The sequence below is a fragment of the Paramormyrops kingsleyae genome, unplaced genomic scaffold, assembly GCF_048594095.1.
Source record: "Paramormyrops kingsleyae isolate MSU_618 unplaced genomic scaffold, PKINGS_0.4 ups220, whole genome shotgun sequence".
Taxonomy (NCBI): domain Eukaryota; kingdom Metazoa; phylum Chordata; class Actinopteri; order Osteoglossiformes; family Mormyridae; genus Paramormyrops; species Paramormyrops kingsleyae.
Genome location: NW_027326158.1, coordinates 29,485 through 48,392, shown reverse-complemented (window position 1 = coordinate 48,392; position 18,908 = coordinate 29,485). Strand labels below are relative to the sequence as shown.

The window sequence follows — 18,908 nt, the reverse complement described above, 5'->3', positions numbered from 1 at the left end:
TTCATTTAAATACATTTAATAGCTGTAGGAACTAGTGAGCGGTATTTAGCAACATGCTATGTTAGAATAATGCCATCAAACGTGTCTGTTAAGCATATCACAGCGGACATACACGGAGGAAACATGGGGTAGAATCAAACAGGCCACAGGCTTTGAGATAGGCTGGCTCCCCAAGCTATTGCCCCCATTTAGCCCGAATGTCATAGACCTCTCCCCCCCCCCACATCCTGACAAAGATGTATTTAGTTGTATTTTGTTATCAGGGTGATCGTCCGTTCGCAGGCCACTTTGGCCATGTGGTGTAGTCATAAACCGTCGCGGATGTTTACCCGAAACCGGGGCATCAAACAAAGAATAAGGATTCCTTAGACAACCCATTTCAAAATATGGCAGCAACAAACGGAGTGCCCAGTTATTTCAAATAAACCATGACCTTTTTTTAAAGTATTGAAGCACTTTTCTACCAATGTGAATAATAAACATTTTAGACAAAAAAAATCAACGAATAACGCTGGCAATTCGTTGTCAAAATGAGCGTACGGCATTAGCCCAGAAGAGGGGTGGCAATTTGCATATGTGAAAGCCTATGTGAATGAGACACAGGTCCCAAACTTTTAACTAGAGACACAATATTTAAGTAGAGGCATACCCAAGCGAAACAAGAGAAAGTGTGAAACAAGCACAACTATTTTAGCGGTGAGGGTAAAATGCGGACCGTTTACAAACAGCGGATTCCGTGTTTAATAGTGTTGAGGCAATGTTTTCTAGCCATTTAAGAAAGGCAGCAAAGGTTTTTTTTTATACCTTTAAACATTAACAAAAACCGCTAATGTCTTTTCTTTAAAATTTTCAAGTCTATTTCTGTCTGGTTTTTCGCGATAAGTTGCGTGAACGCCTGAGTTAGTGTGTTTTTGGGGCTTGGATACACATCGAGGTCCTGACAGAAATAATTATGTCTGCTTTCACAAACCTAAAGTTAAACTTTAAAGCCCATCGGCGTGTGTGTGTGTGTGTGTGTGCTTGTGCACATGAGCACAAGCACATGGTTCAATGTAACTGTAGCAGCTTATTCCATTCATTCATTGTGCACATACACACATACACTCACCTAAAGGATTATTAGGAACACCATACTAATATGGTGTTTGACCCCCTTTCGCCTTCAGAACTGCCTTAATTCTACGTGGCATTGATTCAACAAGGTGCTGAAAGCATTCTTTAGAAATGTTGGCCCATATTGATAGGATAGCATCTTGCAGTTGATGGAGATTTGTGGGATGCACATCCAGGGCACGAAGCTCCCGTTCCAACACATCCCGAAGATGCTCTATTGGGTTGAGATCTGGTGACTGTTGGGGCCATTGTAGTACAGTGAACTCACTGTCATGTTCAAGAAATCAATTTGAAATGATTCGAGCTTTGTGACATGGTGCATTATCCTGCTGGAAGTAGCCATCAGAGGATGGGTACATGGTGGTCATAAAGGGATGGACATGGTCAGAAACAATGCTCAGGTAGGCCGTGGCATTTAAACGATGCCCAATTGGCACTAAGGGGCCTAAAGTGTGCCAAGAAAACATCCCCCACACCATTACACCACCACCAGCAGCCTGCACAGTGGTAACAAGGCATGATGGATCCATGTTCTCATTCTGTTTACGCCAAATTCTGACTCTACCATTTGAATGTCTCAACAGAAATCGAGACTCATCAGACCAGGCAACATTTTTCCAGTCTTCAACTGTCCAATTTTGGTGAGCTCGTGCAAATTGTAGCCTCTTTTTCCTATTTGTAGTGGAGATGAGTGGTACCCGGTGGGGTCTTCTGCTGTTGTAGCCCATCCGCCTCAAGGTTGTGCGTGTTGTGGCTTCACAAATGCTTTGCTGCATACCTCGGTTGTAACGAGTGGTTATTTCAGCCAACCACTCAGTTGGTTTTTGGACTTTCAGTTGCTCTTCTATCAGCTTGAATCAGTCGGACCATTCTCCTCTGACCTCTAGCATCAACAAGGCATTTTCGCCCAACGGGACTGCCGCATACTGGATGTTTTTCCCTTTGCACACCATTCTTTGTAAACCCTAGAAATGGTTGTGCGTGAAAATCCCAGTAACTGAGCAGATTGTGAAATACTCAGACCGGCCCGTCTGGCACCAACAACTATGCCACGCTCAAAATTGCTTAAATCACCTTTCTTTCCCATTCTGACATTCAGTTTGGAGTTCAGGAGATTGTCTTGACCAGGACCACACCCCTAAATGCATTGAAGCAACTGCCATGTGATTGGTTGATTAGATAATTGCATTAATGAGAAATTGAACAGGTGTTCCTAATAATCCTTTAGGTGAGCATATATGCTATGTCTAGATCTCCTGGGGAAATCAAGAGTGTTGCCCACAAACATTGTTCAGCTTTTGGCCTAACATGGTCCTTGCGTGTTTTAAAGTTGCGTGAAGTGGAGTGAGGAGCATTCTGAACATCAAACTATTTTAAGATAAATTGTCTGTAACAGGAAATTTAGTTTCTCAATTTATTTCTTATATATTATTTTGTTAATTATTGAGTTCAAAGTTTTGTAGTAAATGGTGATATTGTCATCAATTTGGTGATAATGCGAGCCAAACATTTCTCGAAAATGACATTTGCATACAGTAAGTAAAACATTCTGAAATCATATTTCTATTTTATTCTGCTGCTGCTTACATGTTTACATCTCTGTCTCTCTCGCTCTCTCTCTCCAGGACAGTGAAAGTAGGACTATTTACCCTTGTTTATGTAGCTGTAGGATGGCCATAATATAGTTTCAATCCGATATCGATGTAATGCTTGTCTGTGATGATTGGTTAACATATTGATTGGTGTATTAATATAGCCGGAAAGTAATAAAACCCATTGCAATCAAGTATACAGTGCCTTATAAAAGTATTCGGTTATCATAATTTTACTCAATTACAAAGGATAGTTAAACGTTTTCCAAATGAGCATTTTATTGCATTTCCAAAGGCACTGTAACTTATTTCTGTGCCAACATTAAAATTAAATAAACTTATGATTTAATGTCGATATGAGATGACAAATTATTCACAAATGATACAGAGGTGCCACTCATTTCCACATACAGTAACTCATCACAATTGGGTGCCACTGTGCTTTTTAATGAAAAGCTGATAAAACTTAAAATGTGGTTCGGTCATGTGTGTAGTCTGTGTGTAGACAAGGAAACAGAGGCATAGTAGCTGTTATTTTTTTATTCCAAAGTCATCCAATTTGCTATTTTCCTTACATACCCACCCATTCACTCACTCACTCACTGACCCACCCACCCATTCACACACCCAAGTCTTCCGTAAGGTGTTTGCAGAACTCGCTGCAGAACCCAGGCTGTGTGAAGTTCCCTCGTCTTCCACGCCCAATGTAGCCTATGGGACAATAAATAATAAGCAAGCATACTTAGTATCAAAACAGAGCAACAATGTTTTTCATTGCATACTTTCAAGAAAATATTCAGGACCTGACACACAATAAATTGTTCTGGTGACTTTCTTTTTGCAACCACTGACTTCAGCAACAATTGTCAACATTCTTACACAGTATGCATACCTGGTAAGCTGTTCTTATAAGTCTCTAGACAGTGCTGGCAGCATTCCAGGCGATACAATCGTCGGAATTGTGCTTGATAGGCCGCACTGTACAGTTTCCATGGGACTACACCTGTAGGTTTCAAATTTAAGAATGATTCATTAGAGTAAAATCCCTTGTTAATGGGAATACAAACATCCTAACTCAAAGGGTATTCAAATATCATAATATGTTTTATACCTACTGTCAAGCCACTGAAAATGCGCTCGGGCACGGAATGTTTCCCTTCCGACTAAGTCCCAAAAAAAGGTGACAAACAAGTGACAGCTTTAAAAAAGCTTTGTCACCCTCGAACAGGACTACTTCTAAAAGGATATCCTCCAGGACGTCGAGGGGGATCTGTGAAAGAAATCATACAAGCACGCAAATATTATTTTACAATAGTTCTGTAATATAACAAAAACAGACAAAAATAGCATGACTTCTACATTCCAACTCCAACTGCTTAAAATGAAGCTCATTGTTTTCACATTTTTGTAGGGTACAGCACAGTAAGCACAGAGAAAAAAAGAGAAAAACAGCAGGTTCAGCTGTAAGATCAGCTACATAAATACCTGTTCAATGGAGATGGAACCCATTCCTCCTCCTCTACCATCTGTGCTTTCAACACATTGAATTTTCCTAAAAGAAATTATATTGTCACAACTATTGTAAAACTATGACATATTGTAATGGTATCACATAGAGTTGACTCCACCTGAGGGCACAGGTGTAAAACAATTTGATCACGTTGGGCACCAGACCTGGAAAAAGGCAGTCATGATACTACCAGCTTGTCAGACTGAAAGGCTTATATGCATATGGGTCAGAACAATGCATCAGAGTGATAAATATTACAGCATCAACTTTGTAAGGTGTATCAATCCCCACTAGGGTTGTAACGGTATACCGGTATGGCGGTTTATTGTGATATTGACATGTACGATTATCATATCATGCACATTTGCCTATCCGCGGTTTGGAAAAAAAAAAAAGAAACCAGATCTCACCTGCGCTGCTGTGTATATGGAACTTCTTTCCGCTTTACTGCTTAGACTCCACCCATAAATGCACAGCGGCGAAAATGTCCGATAGTGGCTGCAAATTCTAATCTCTATTTCCTGCCGAAAAAAAAATTAAAATCTGCAGTATGGGAATATTTTGGGTATCCGAAAAATGATCGTGGGGTGGATATCCAGTTTGCAAGAAATGTGGACGAACAGTGGCCGCAAAAGGAGGAAATACGTCGAACATGTTCTCCCATATTCGCGAACACCATCCCTCCGTGAAGATAAAGGTAAGTTCCATTTATAACTTAAAGCCGTATTATTTCTGTGATGCAGAGGGAATCCCGGAATCCAGTCATGTAATTGGAGTCAATTACAGTATAATTCAGATGCCACGTAAAATGTCCGATTTGATAGATAGATGGATGAATAAATCAAAATATAGCTGTGCAGCAAATTAAATCGCGATGTGCGTCTGTGAATATACAGCGCAAAAAGGCTGCCGCTTGCTCATTAACCAACTACCCCCCCCCCCCCCCCCCCCCCCCCCCCCCACACCACACACACACACACACACACACACAGCGGCACAGATGATTATTTTGTCCTCCAGGTTCGTGTGCCGCCCCCCATAGAATCCCTCCCGGCGCCCTCCCAACTTCATCCCTTATCGTCTCCGCTCGCCCATCCTCTAGAAAAACGCTTTATTTAGATTATTTTTGTTTTCCTCCAAGTTCGTGTGCCGCCCCCCACGTGACATGAAAAAGTGCCGCCCCGGGCGGCTGCCCCGTTCGCCCATGCCTAAAACCGCCACTGCATGATGGTCATGGTTTTTAAAGCGTCTGCTGTCTCATTCACTATGTGAAGACGTGAACACATGAACATATCCAGAGCTACTCTCAAGAGAACACTTAATGATCACTTTATAATTTTATTTAAAAGAATAATCATCAAATACACTAACTGAAAACTCATAGGTGTTTAGTACAAGTGGACACATTCTCTCACCTCAGCGGTCAAGATTGAGCCCTGAAAATCTCAACATGCTTACATTTCTTCATCATAATCTGACCTGAAAAAAAGCAAAGAAATGCATGCTGCTATGATAATCTCAGGAAAATATTAACAAACATGACCCTGCACATATTGCTCTCCCATATATGCTGTTAAAGAGGAAGGACAGTTTGATTTATTCTTGTCTAATATAAAGAGAAATAACTTATTCCTTATTTTGTTCAAATGGGAGATGCGCAGCTTTATTTTATTTATTTTTCCCCCAAAAGTTAGACTCATACTTCCATAAGTTTTTTTTATTTTCATTAAAAAAAAGTTTGTTACAATAAACCATGTTCATCCAAAAACCATATCTCTTTTTATTCATTTAAGGGTCATTGTAGCTGATGATTATACTAATAATAATGATAGTTTAATACCGTATACCACGAAACCGTGATATTTTCTGAGACGATTATCATACCGTGAAAATCTCATACCGTTACAACCCTAATCCCCACCTTCAGATCAGATCACTAAGACCAATTAATCTGACTCCATTAAATTATGCTGCTGTTTGTAATAGGGTCAGTGGTGGCCTAATGGATAGGGAAGTGCACTTGTAATCGAAAGGTGCCACTGAAGTACCCTGAGCAAGGTACCACCCCCAAGCACTGCTCTCCTCTGCAATGTCATGGTGTCATATAGGTTAAATGCAGAGTACACATTTTGTTGTTGTGCACTGTGTGCTGTGGTGTGTCAATGACAACTAATCACTTCACTTATATGCCATGCACTACGAGGCATCACAGAAAATATTTAAAAAGTATGACACAAAAGGAATTGTATTACTGATTAATGAATAGTTTGTTTCCAAGTTATAAATAATATAATAACCGATACATTAGATGTTAAAAGTTATAACACCCATAAACAATGACAACTGTATTACATGAAATGGTTGCCAATTGTTAAATGGTTTCCAAATTTGCGACTAAGAGAGCCCATGCGGCAATCAATCAAATGAGTCAATCAATATATAAACAAACAAACAAATACGGAGGAACAAAACATAAAACATGCACCTCTGAGTCTCTGATTTCCGATCGGGCACTTGTGTGCTCCAGATGTGGTAGTCCCCAGCAGTCATCACTGCACACTGGTAGATCTCCTGTCATACATATCAGACCATGCATGAAAATATTAACCAAATAAGTGTTTCACCACATTTCTGTGATACTGAGCCATCTTATGAAGCATATAACACTTTCTTAGGGTGGCTGAAGGTTGGTATACATTTAGCTGCAGATCAAGTACCCACTGCAAACATACATAAGTATACATATTCTAAAAAACATGGATGTGTTAAGGTTTTTATTAAGTTGTACAACCAGGCCCTCAAAAAATATATATTGTCTTCATACCAGGGGATGCTGCAGTTGTCATACCATGAGCTGGTGCTGCTGTTGTTGTTTGTGCTTGTTCGGCTGGTGCTTCAGCTGGTGCTGCAAAAAAGCACATTTTAAACCAAATGATTTAGAATGAGTTAAATCGGTTGTACTGCATGCATTTCTCATCAACGCTATGCTGTCTAGCATTTCTGACAGATTTGTAAGTTATAGCTTTATGATCTTTCAAATTGCAAAATAAACATGAGGAATCACCTACAATTAAAAGACAAATATAACTTCACGGCACCGGACAGCAAAATTACATAAACATGACATAAACATGACATTACCACTAATAATTTAGAATGAGGGTGGAATACATACCCAAAACTGTCTGACCATTGGAATTTAACTGTATGTCCACTCCTTTGCCCAATCTCTTCTTCATGCTTTCTATGGTTCTTGAATTTCTAGCATTGTTGTAGTGACACAAAATATTTCGCATCAAAAAGACATGCGATGAGGGAGTCATCATGTTGAGAAAATGATTGTTTTTCCTCATTCCAGCAAAGAGCTGTTCAGCACACGGGCTGTTGATCCAACCACGTAACTCTGGGACCAGTTCCACCTTTCGCAAGACATCCCTGGCATCTTTTGAGTTTGCCTCATGAAATCTATCATAAAGAGCATAATGCTCAGACGATCCAGTTATAGGGTGGCCATTTTCATCAGGAACTGGCTTCTTGGTGACTAGCCATGGCAAGCTCACTTTTATCTGTCCAGTAGTGGCACATCTGATGTTATCTTCAGTAGGCTCAAGTAACCTACCCCCATGAGGTTTGAAGGGTAATGATTCTGGATCTCTTAGGTTGGTATGTGTTGCCAACCCTCTCGCAAAATCATATAATACAATGTTTGGAAAATGTTTCATCGACAATAAAAGGTCAGCAAAGTCCCGGGGGCTCTCAGCCCTTATGTTGAACTTAACACCATACACCACAGCACAAGGACAGGTGACCACAGCCCATCCACCTGTTTAAGGAAACTGTAAATCAGAGTGCAACCATTCCAAGTAATGAAACTAAGAACTGTCTGTAAAAACGGTCTCTCAGTAATAGAACACAACTTACCAGAAGCTCCCCAGATCTGTGAAAACACCTTATCATAACTCGCTCTGTTCTTCATTTCTTGTTGAAGTCTCGTTACCAGGTCCATCCGTGAGCCTTTGGGGTCTATGCCACACTGTCGGCACAGAGCACGCACAGCTTCCATCTATAATGAACATTAGTATAGTTGGTCTGGCGTGGTTCAAAAACACACATCTTTGACAAAACTGACAAAAATTGACTTAAGTTCAGTACCTTGAGCTTAAGAAGTTCATCAGTCAGTCGGTCCTCTGTGAGGTTAAACTCAGATTCCTCCTTTGCACTACAAGCAGAATACACTTCTTTGTATTCAGTGTTGAGTACAACATCCCTATCTCTTGTGTGAGGACCAATCCACGGAGCCCAACTATGGTAACTGGGATGGACGACAAATGGGTTTGACTTGTTGCCTTTAAATGATGTTAGAAAATATTATTAACATAACAGTACATTATTCCACGATAAACAAAGTAAATGCTAGAATACTGTCATCCCACCTAGAACATTGTGCGGACTGTACTTACTTGGGACCAACCCACGGCTGATCATTTCAAGGGAAACCATCTCCCAGAAATTTTCAACACTTACCTTTCCATCAAAAGTCTGAGATGGTTCCTCAATGCTGCTCACTAAGGAAAGCAAGACTTAAGTAAGCATGTTCCAAACAGTCATAGCTGGATATGTGGTGCTTGAAACAATGTAAGACTAAGAAAATGAATAAATGTGTTCACTTACCAGGCATGCTAAAAACGCCCTTCTCATGAAGGTCCATCACAACAGATACTGGATGATAACCACACGATACACAAGCATATGTGTAACCGAGGTCTGACAGTGCTTCAAAGCTTAAATAAGCCTGCAGGACCCTTTCCCTGGATGGATAGGTTTTACCAGAGGTCTTCTCCAACACATCCATGGCACTCCCTACTGCCTGATGAGTCTGTGAAATTGATGTATGACATTTAAAGGCTTTACAATATATTATTTTGATAAAGTATTCGTAATTGTTTTAAATGATTAAAACAACAGAACATGGTTCCTACCTGAAGTGTATTGCGTAGAAAATGGCACATGTATATGGACAGAAGTGTGTGGTCATCGAAATTGTGGACACCATCAGTCCACTCCTGGTATCGATATGCCATACCACACCTGTAGCACCATTTTCTGTACACTGAAATTCCTAATGGACACAAGCACCAGTAAATGTTACACATTTATCTTTCACCATTTTACACTGTGACATGTCTCTATACTTTGCACAGTACTAAAAGCCAGTGTATGAAATTATCTCAGTAAGCATACAAGTGTGAATTGCTGGGAAGGAGGCTAAGCTGCTGATAGTGGAAGTCATGGCTACACTGACATTTACAGTACATGTAGTGAGTAATGAAATGTTAAAATATCGATAATAAATATTTAAATAAAGAGAGAACATACCTTCTATGACATCAGTGATTGTTAGGATTTTAGCCTTAGATGTAATCAGCACAGGTTCGCTTAGAGGAGTGGGCTCTAAACATTCTGAGCAAAAGGTTTCTGATGGTATGAAGTGCACAGGGAAATGAATGGTCTTGACCACGTCTGAGGGGAAAATCGCAGGCAGTTTCTTCTTATGAAAAATGTATTGAACCATCCGCGACAGATTTTTGCCTTCAGGTGAGTATGGAGCTCCTTCTTCTAGGTCAAAACTTTCCATGTCAATTGGAAAATGTTCTGTGATGTTCTCCTCCACACTTCTGGTTTTTCTGAAGAGTGCCTGGTCTGTTTCAAATAAATGCCACTTGGCAACATATTTAGGTATGCATGACTGCCTTGGGTTCGCGCAAGGACAATGCCATGAAATGATTTTAGAATTGTACCTTACCACCACTCTGCCAAGCCGGCTGTAATAGGAGATAGTTGACTCGTATACAGAAATGTGCTTTTTGTAGGGGGGTCCACACACAGTCACCAGACAGGACAACGGGACTCCTGCATCATTTGCTTCTCTCTGACGTACCAAACACCTTTCCTTTTTGTCTTCCCCAAACCACTTGTCATGTACCATCACCTGCAAAACATCCTCTGTAAGTGATGGAGTGTCCATTCTGGCTGGAGGGCAGTACACGAGGGACTGAATGTGGTGGCACTCAAATGGACGAAGGTTTGACCTCTCTGCAAACTCTGCATTAATTCTGCAGATATCCAGCTCACACATTGTTTTTTGTTCAGGACCCCATGTCCTTTTAATGACACGTACTGGTGTGCTGGGTGCTATAAAAGACTTTGCTACTGCAAACACTCCATTTGTGTAATCAACACACTGAGCACTGAGGTGGTTCTGTGCCGTAATGTCCATTTTGATGGGAGTGTGACGTCTTCGAAGATGTATCCGTAGGTTCCGTCTATTAAGGATTAGGCCACAGCTAGTACACTTCACTGTTTTCTGCTTTCTTTGGGTGAGAGGGTGGTAGTGCTGGTGCTGCTGAGGAGCCAGGATCAGAGGAACATGAAGAAAGTGAGGGGTGGAGGATGGGGACTGGGGGAGGGGGACATGCAGCTTCAGAAGCAGTAAAGGAGGGAGCAGGAGAGGCGGGAGGTGACTGATGCGCTTCCGTTGTGGTTGGCTTGGTTTCACTGATGCATTGGGATACATGATGTTTAAACTGGTCTTTGCGTATTATTGTTTGGCTGCAATAAAGACAATGAAAGTGTCCTGTGGGTCTGCAATAATTGTTGCATTTGCTGATGAAGAAACCTGCAAGACGGCAACATGAAGACCAAAGCTATCAACAGAAAAGAAAGGTATACACAGAACGGGACTGGGGGAGTGAGGTCAGGAGTAGCTGATCAGAAAGTTACAGTGTCAAACAAAACACAAACATAGGTAAATTAGCTTACCAATATTCACATGACTTCAGGGACTCCCACTAAGGAACTCCACATCATTTTGTCTATCTTGATTGTAAGAAGTGCATTCTACATTTAAGCATGTGTATGTTTTAAAACCACCAAAATCAATAGACCAATAAACATCATTAGGAATTACCTCTATGCTGTACTGCATGTCTCACGTGGCTCTGAATGTGTGTTGTAAATTTGAATTGTTGGTCAGTTGCATAAGTGCAGCATGGGCATCTGAACACACCGTCTAGGCAAAACCTTGTTGCATCAGGACTGGCCTGTAAATGCGTTGGATGCTTTAAAACATAAACAATAAAACATTGTGTAAACTTACTGTTACTCTGAGGTGCACGCTCATTCTAACAACATAACATGCATGCAGAAGTAATGCAGCTTGTAAGGTTATCAGGCTGTGATATCGATAAAATATCTTATAGAGCATTCATATCATCAGCATTAACTTGAGTATCCTGAGCATCATAATATAGCCTAAACATCTGCATAATTAACAATCATAATATACTATTTTTACATAAATACCATTGAGGTTGTTGGTGTAATTTAATAATATATCGGTCACATACTCCATAACTCTTAATAAAACAATTCGGTCATCATAATCAGAAAAACTCAAAAGCACCTGTCGTAGTCTGTTTTCTACATATGCATTTGTGATAAATATTTTGCAATATTGTCATATAATTTTTAGGACATAAGGCCCAGACCTGCGGTCCCTGAAACAAAAGAGAAACAACCTAGCAGCAAAACGTACCGTCTGCGTTTTCTAGTGTTACGCCCTAAAACAAAACATATATACATGATTTATTTATTCAAATTTCATTTTAGTCTATTCAATGTGTTACCCTTCTCATGTTCTGAATCTAAGGGCATTTCAAGTCCGGAAATTTTAACTAGAGACACAATATTTAAGTAGAGGCATACCCAATTTCATTTTAGTCTATTCAATGTGTTACCCTTCTCATGTTCTGAATCTAAGGGCATTTCAAGTCCGGAAATTTTAACTAGAGACACAATATTTAAGTAGAGGCATACCCAAGCGAAACAAGAGAAAGTGTGAAACAAGCACAACTACTTTAGCCCAAGTTTTTAAAAATGAGAAAAAGCCGTAATCAGTTTAACAGTTTTATTTCAATGTCAAAGAGAAAAAAAAACACTTCACCAAAGGCGAAGATCCATCCATAGCGGCTCTGGGTCCCGTCAGTGTAGCACAAAGCTAGCGTGATCTAGGCTGCCATTATCCAAGGAGCAGGGCCAGGCGCGTGCCACCCGTTTGAACAATGCGGGCGAAATAACTGCCTTATGGGATGCGAAGCTTGCGCATGCGCAGTGACGCAGACGCGCCTTTCAAAATGGCGGCGGCAGCAACACACGCGAAAGATCGATCTCCTGTATTTTCTTAGTTTTATTCTAAACAAGATGCCCCGATTTCATTTAAATAGGGAGTCATCATGTTGAGAAAATGATTGTTTTTCCTCATTCCAGCAAAGAGCTGTTCAGCACACGGGCTGTTGATCCAACCACGTAACTCTGGGACCAGTTCCACCTTTCGCAAGACATCCCTGGCATCTTTTGAGTTTGCCTCATGAAATCTATCATAAAGAGCATAATGCTCAGACGATCCAGTTATAGGGTGGCCATTTTCATCAGGAACTGGCTTCTTGGTGACTAGCCATGGCAAGCTCACTTTTATCTGTCCAGTAGTGGCACATCTGATGTTATCTTCAGTAGGCTCAAGTAACCTACCCCCATGAGGTTTGAAGGGTAATGATTCTGGATCTCTTAGGTTGGTATGTGTTGCCAACCCTCTCGCAAAATCATATAATACAATGTTTGGAAAATGTTTCATCGACAATAAAAGGTCAGCAAAGTCCCGGGGGCTCTCAGCCCTTATGTTGAACTTAACACCATACACCACAGCACAAGGACAGGTGACCACAGCCCATCCACCTGTTTAAGGAAACTGTAAATCAGAGTGCAACCATTCCAAGTAATGAAACTAAGAACTGTCTGTAAAAACGGTCTCTCAGTAATAGAACACAACTTACCAGAAGCTCCCCAGATCTGTGAAAACACCTTATCATAACTCGCTCTGTTCTTCATTTCTTGTTGAAGTCTCGTTACCAGGTCCATCCGTGAGCCTTTGGGGTCTATGCCACACTGTCGGCACAGAGCACGCACAGCTTCCATCTATAATGAACATTAGTATAGTTGGTCTGGCGTGGTTCAAAAACACACATCTTTGACAAAACTGACAAAAATTGACTTAAGTTCAGTACCTTGAGCTTAAGAAGTTCATCAGTCAGTCGGTCCTCTGTGAGGTTAAACTCAGATTCCTCCTTTGCACTACAAGCAGAATACACTTCTTTGTATTCAGTGTTGAGTACAACATCCCTATCTCTTGTGTGAGGACCAATCCACGGAGCCCAACTATGGTAACTGGGATGGACGACAAATGGGTTTGACTTGTTGCCTTTAAATGATGTTAGAAAATATTATTAACATAACAGTACATTATTCCACGATAAACAAAGTAAATGCTAGAATACTGTCATCCCACCTAGAACATTGTGCGGACTGTACTTACTTGGGACCAACCCACGGCTGATCATTTCAAGGGAAACCATCTCCCAGAAATTTTCAACACTTACCTTTCCATCAAAAGTCTGAGATGGTTCCTCAATGCTGCTCACTAAGGAAAGCAAGACTTAAGTAAGCATGTTCCAAACAGTCATAGCTGGATATGTGGTGCTTGAAACAATGTAAGACTAAGAAAATGAATAAATGTGTTCACTTACCAGGCATGCTAAAAACGCCCTTCTCATGAAGGTCCATCACAACAGATACTGGATGATAACCACACGATACACAAGCATATGTGTAACCGAGGTCTGACAGTGCTTCAAAGCTTAAATAAGCCTGCAGGACCCTTTCCCTGGATGGATAGGTTTTACCAGAGGTCTTCTCCAACACATCCATGGCACTCCCTACTGCCTGATGAGTCTGTGAAATTGATGTATGACATTTAAAGGCTTTACAATATATTATTTTGATAAAGTATTCGTAATTGTTTTAAATGATTAAAAGAACAGAACATGGTTCCTACCTGAAGTGTATTGCGTAGAAAATGGCACATGTATATGGACAGAAGTGTGTGGTCATCGAAATTGTGGACACCATCAGTCCACTCCTGGTATCGATATGCCATACCACACCTGTAGCACCATTTTCTGTACACTGAAATTCCTAATGGACACAAGCACCAGTAAATGTTACACATTTATCTTTCACCATTTTACACTGTGACATGTCTCTATACTTTGCACAGTACTAAAAGCCAGTGTATGAAATTATCTCAGTAAGCATACAAGTGTGAATTGCTGGGAAGGAGGCTAAGCTGCTGATAGTGGAAGTCATGGCTACACTGACATTTACAGTACATGTAGTGAGTAATGAAATGTTAAAATATCGATAATAAATATTTAAATAAAGAGAGAACATACCTTCTATGACATCAGTGATTGTTAGGATTTTAGCCTTAGATGTAATCAGCACAGGTTCGCTTAGAGGAGTGGGCTCTAAACATTCTGAGCAAAAGGTTTCTGATGGTATGAAGTGCACAGGGAAATGAATGGTCTTGACCACGTCTGAGGGGAAAATCGCAGGCAGTTTCTTCTTATGAAAAATGTATTGAACCATCCGCGACAGATTTTTGCCTTCAGGTGAGTATGGAGCTCCTTCTTCTAGGTCAAAACTTTCCATGTCAATTGGAAAATGTTCTGTGATGTTCTCCTCCACACTTCTGGTTTTTCTGAAGAGTGCCTGGTCTGTTTCAAATAAATGCCACTTGGCAACATATTTAGGTATGCATGACTGCCTTGGGTTCGCGCAAGGACAATGCCATGAAATGATTTTAGAATTGTACCTTACCACCACTCTGCCAAGCCGGCTGTAATAGGAGATAGTTGACTCGTATACAGAAATGTGCTTTTTGTAGGGGGGTCCACACACAGTCACCAGACAGGACAACGGGACTCCTGCATCATTTGCTTCTCTCTGACGTACCAAACACCTTTCCTTTTTGTCTTCCCCAAACCACTTGTCATGTACCATCACCTGCAAAACATCCTCTGTAAGTGATGGAGTGTCCATTCTGGCTGGAGGGCAGTACACGAGGGACTGAATGTGGTGGCACTCAAATGGACGAAGGTTTGACCTCTCTGCAAACTCTGCATTAATTCTGCAGATATCCAGCTCACACATTGTTTTTTGTTCAGGACCCCATGTCCTTTTAATGACACGTACTGGTGTGCTGGGTGCTATAAAAGACTTTGCTACTGCAAACACTCCATTTGTGTAATCAACACACTGAGCACTGAGGTGGTTCTGTGCCGTAATGTCCATTTTGATGGGAGTGTGACGTCTTCGAAGATGTATCCGTAGGTTCCGTCTATTAAGGATTAGGCCACAGCTAGTACACTTCACTGTTTTCTGCTTTCTTTGGGTGAGAGGGTGGTAGTGCTGGTGCTGCTGAGGAGCCAGGATCAGAGGAACATGAAGAAAGTGAGGGGTGGAGGATGGGGACTGGGGGAGGGGGACATGCAGCTTCAGAAGCAGTAAAGGAGGGAGCAGGAGAGGCGGGAGGTGACTGATGCGCTTCCGTTGTGGTTGGCTTGGTTTCACTGATGCATTGGGATACATGATGTTTAAACTGGTCTTTGCGTATTATTGTTTGGCTGCAATAAAGACAATGAAAGTGTCCTGTGGGTCTGCAATAATTGTTGCATTTGCTGATGAAGAAACCTGCAAGACGGCAACATGAAGACCAAAGCTATCAACAGAAAAGAAAGGTATACACAGAACGGGACTGGGGGAGTGAGGTCAGGAGTAGCTGATCAGAAAGTTACAGTGTCAAACAAAACACAAACATAGGTAAATTAGCTTACCAATATTCACATGACTTCAGGGACTCCCACTAAGGAACTCCACATCATTTTGTCTATCTTGATTGTAAGAAGTGCATTCTACATTTAAGCATGTGTATGTTTTAAAACCACCAAAATCAATAGACCAATAAACATCATTAGGAATTACCTCTATGCTGTACTGCATGTCTCACGTGGCTCTGAATGTGTGTTGTAAATTTGAATTGTTGGTCAGTTGCATAAGTGCAGCATGGGCATCTGAACACACCGTCTAGGCAAAACCTTGTTGCATCAGGACTGGCCTGTAAATGCGTTGGATGCTTTAAAACATAAACAATAAAACATTGTGTAAACTTACTGTTACTCTGAGGTGCACGCTCATTCTAACAACATAACATGCATGCAGAAGTAATGCAGCTTGTAAGGTTATCAGGCTGTGATATCGATAAAATATCTTATAGAGCATTCATATCATCAGCATTAACTTGAGTATCCTGAGCATCATAATATAGCCTAAACATCTGCATAATATACTATTTTTACATAAATACCATTGAGGTTGTTGGTGTAATTTAATAATATATCGGTCACATACTCCATAACTCTTAATAAAACAATTCGGTCATCATAATCAGAAAAACTCAAAAGCACCTGTCGTAGTCTGTTTTCTACATATGCATTTGTGATAAATATTTTGCAATATTGTCATATAATTTTTAGGACATAAGGCCCAGACCTGCGGTCCCTGAAACAAAAGAGAAACAACCTAGCAGCAAAACGTACCGTCTGCGTTTTCTAGTGTTACGCCCTAAAACAAAACATATATACATGATTTATTTATTCAAATTTCATTTTAGTCTATTCAATGTGTTACCCTTCTCATGTTCTGAATCTAAGGGCATTTCAAGTCCGGAAATTTTAACTAGAGACACAATATTTAAGTAGAGGCATACCCAATTTCATTTTAGTCTATTCAATGTGTTACCCTTCTCATGTTCTGAATCTAAGGGCATTTCAAGTCCGGAAATTTTAACTAGAGACACAATATTTAAGTAGAGGCATACCCAAGCGAAACAAGAGAAAGTGTGAAACAAGCACAACTACTTTAGCCCAAGTTTTTAAAAATGAGAAAAAGCCGTAATCAGTTTAACAGTTTTATTTCAATGTCAAAGAGAAAAAAAAACACTTCACCAAAGGCGAAGATCCATCCATAGCGGCTCTGGGTCCCGTCAGTGTAGCACAAAGCTAGCGTGATCTAGGCTGCCATTATCCAAGGAGCAGGGCCAGGCGCGTGCCACCCGTTTGAACAATGCGGGCGAAATAACTGCCTTATGGGATGCGAAGCTTGCGCATGCGCAGTGACGCAGACGCGCCTTTCAAAATGGCGGCGGCAGCAACACACGCGAAAGATCGATCTCCTGTATTTTCTTAGTTTTATTCTAAACAAGATGCCCCGATTTCATTTAAATAGGGAGTCATCATGTTGAGAAAATGATTGTTTTTCCTCATTCCAGCAAAGAGCTGTTCAGCACACGGGCTGTTGATCCAACCACGTAACTCTGGGACCAGTTCCACCTTTCGCAAGACATCCCTGGCATCTTTTGAGTTTGCCTCATGAAATCTATCATAAAGAGCATAATGCTCAGACGATCCAGTTATAGGGTGGCCATTTTCATCAGGAACTGGCTTCTTGGTGACTAGCCATGGCAAGCTCACTTTTATCTGTCCAGTAGTGGCACATCTGATGTTATCTTCAGTAGGCTCAAGTAACCTACCCCCATGAGGTTTGAAGGGTAATGATTCTGGATCTCTTAGGTTGGTATGTGTTGCCAACCCTCTCGCAAAATCATATAATACAATGTTTGGAAAATGTTTCATCGACAATAAAAGGTCAGCAAAGTCCCGGGGGCTCTCAGCCCTTATGTTGAACTTAACACCATACACCACAGCACAAGGACAGGTGACCACAGCCCATCCACCTGTTTAAGGAAACTGTAAATCAGAGTGCAACCATTCCAAGTAATGAAACTAAGAACTGTCTGTAAAAACGGTCTCTCAGTAATAGAACACAACTTACCAGAAGCTCCCCAGATCTGTGAAAACACCTTATCATAACTCGCTCTGTTCTTCATTTCTTGTTGAAGTCTCGTTACCAGGTCCATCCGTGAGCCTTTGGGGTCTATGCCACACTGTCGGCACAGAGCACGCACAGCTTCCATCTATAATGAACATTAGTATAGTTGGTCTGGCGTGGTTCAAAAACACACATCTTTGACAAAACTGACAAAAATTGACTTAAGTTCAGTACCTTGAGCTTAAGAAGTTCATCAGTCAGTCGGTCCTCTGTGAGGTTAAACTCAGATTCCTCCTTTGCACTACAAGCAGAATACACTTCTTTGTATTCAGTGTTGAGTACAACATCCCTATCTCTTGTGTGAGGACCAATCCACGGAGCCCAACTATGGTAACTGGGATGGACGACAAATGGGTTTGACTTGTTGCCTTTAAATGATGTTAGAAAATATTATTAACATAACAGTACATTATTCCACGATAAACAAAGTAAATGCTAGAATACTGTCATCCCACCTAGAACATTGTGCGGACTGTACTTACTTGGGACCAACCCACGGCTGATCATTTCAAGGGAAACCATCTCCCAGAAATTTTCAACACTTACCTTTCCATCAAAAGTCTGAGATGGTTCCTCAATGCTGCTCACTAAGGAAAGCAAGACTTAAGTAAGCATGTTCCAAACAGTCATAGCTGGATATGTGGTGCTTGAAACAATGTAAGACTAAGAAAATGAATAAATGTGTTCACTTACCAGGCATGCTAAAAACGCCCTTCTCATGAAGGTCCATCACAACAGATACTGGATGATAACCACACGATACACAAGCATATGTGTAACCGAGGTCTGACAGT

At 40.9% G+C, this 18,908-nt stretch overlaps 1 long non-coding RNA gene across 1 annotated transcript; it reads right to left on the bottom strand.

Moving 5' to 3' along the window:
- Positions 1-3,292: 3,292 nt before the first annotated feature.
- LOC140587405 (uncharacterized) lies at positions 3,293-4,712 on the bottom strand. The gene is made up of 5 exons (XR_011989112.1): positions 4,626-4,712; positions 4,191-4,257; positions 3,821-3,975; positions 3,598-3,708; positions 3,293-3,416 (listed from the first exon to the last, which is right to left on the bottom strand). It is a non-coding gene; the product is annotated as an uncharacterized lncRNA (long non-coding RNA).
- Positions 4,713-18,908: the final 14,196 nt, after the last annotated feature.